A 1685-nucleotide genomic window follows, 5' to 3' on the forward strand; every position below is an offset into this window, starting at 1 on the left:
CCAGCGGCATCTTCCTGTGGAAAAGGACAGCCTGAATTCCAAAGTTTCAGAACTAAGCTTGTAGGGATTTATTGGCCTNAAACATAACTCAGAGTCCTGTGACCAGGGACACATCAGAGATGAGGGGACCCTGGCTGCTATTTTCCCCACTTTTTAAAGGACTGCTGCTTCTTGTCCTCTATCCTGGGGACACTATTAAGAGAGATTTTAAAGAAGTTAAATGTAAAGGCAAGAGAACAGTACACCACCCCCCACCCCAGAACACATCGTGAGAAATCATTCTGTGACATGATACTGCACATAATTTTTTAATAATAAAAGGCACTTACAAGGTACATTTACCTAAATATGATGCTATATTAGGTTGAATTAGGCAGATTCCCTCTCCTCTCATAACCTACAAGGTAAGGAATTTAAGGCGTCACTGAGGCACATGGATTTAACGAGCAGAAAGACCAATAAACAAAAATCAAATAGGCACATACATATAAAATTAACATGCGAATGCTTAAGCAATGGGAAAAAATATGAAGGTGTTCTGGCAGGGAGAAGGAACCGTGTATATAAGAGGGTATATATTATACCTATTATACCAGTGAGGCAGCCATGGCTTATGTGAAAGATACTGAAAGGCTACTCTTTTGTAATCCCTTGATAATACCTTCTGAGAAAATAATGAGTTCTGTTAAAAATGTATATATAGAGGAGCGCCTGGCTGGCTCAGTGGGTTGAGCGTCTGACTTTGGCTCAGGTCATGATCTCACGGTGCGTGAGTTCGAGCCCCACGTCGGGCTCTGTGCTGACAGCTCGGAGCCTGGAGCCTGCTTCAGTTTCTGTGTCTCCTTCTCTCTCTGCCCCTCCCCTGCTCACGCTCTCACTCTCTCAAAAATAAATAAACATTAAAAAATGTATATACAGATATTCAAAAAACAATTATTAAGCTATTACTGGCTTCCAACATACTTAATTCTGAATAATCCAACCAACCTGGCTAGCCTGTCAAAACACAGAAGCTTCCTTTTATTATCTGGTTATAGGATGAGGGGTGGGAGGAATTTAACAAAGTTAGAGATTCTGACAGAGGATGGGCATGAAGTTCACTCTCAGGGCAAAGTAAAGGAGAAAGATTCCATATGAGACACGCAGACTTTAGCCTTGGCAAGAGATCGCAGACACAGAAGAACAGGTTTTTTGTTTGTTTGTTTGTTTGTTTGTTTTGTACATCATCAGGGATGTTGTGACTTCTCCTGGAATCCAGATGTGAAAGTGGCCATGCAAACTTGGCGTCTCTTCTTGGATGAGAGGCCAGGTACTTCCTGTTGCAGATGGGAAGGTTGATGCAGTGCTTCCTTTTACTGCTAACTCAGAGCTCAGACAAAACAACTGGAAGATGAGACAGCGCTAGTCTGTAATCTATGTCTCAGAGTTAATTAAGGGGATGAAGGGGACTGTGTGTTCTAATTTACAACTTTTTACTGTTCTTTTTGTGCCAGCGGCATCTTCCTGTGGAAAAGGACAGCCTGAATTCCAAAGTTTCAGAACTAAGCTTGTAGGGATTTATTGGCCTNCATCAGTAAATCAAAACTGTAGCATTCTAGGCCACAGACTGGGAAGCAGAGAGGTGAAATCCTTACTCCACTCTCCTCCGACGCTGCTGAGCTGGGGCTCCTCGGGAGCCCTTCCCT

The 1685-nt window shown here is 42.8% G+C and overlaps 1 non-coding gene across 1 annotated transcript; it reads left to right on the forward strand.

Annotated features, from left to right (window-relative positions):
• The first annotated feature begins 709 nt into the window (after nucleotides 1-709).
• TRNAQ-UUG (transfer RNA glutamine (anticodon UUG)) lies at nucleotides 710-794 on the forward strand. Its single transcript has one exon. It is a non-coding gene; the product is annotated as a tRNA-Gln (tRNA).
• Nucleotides 795-1685: the final 891 nt, after the last annotated feature.

The sequence above is a fragment of the Crocuta crocuta genome, unplaced genomic scaffold (genome assembly GCF_008692635.1).
Source record: "Crocuta crocuta isolate KB4526 unplaced genomic scaffold, BGI_CrCroc_1.0 scaffold128, whole genome shotgun sequence".
NCBI classification, from domain to species: domain Eukaryota; kingdom Metazoa; phylum Chordata; class Mammalia; order Carnivora; family Hyaenidae; genus Crocuta; species Crocuta crocuta.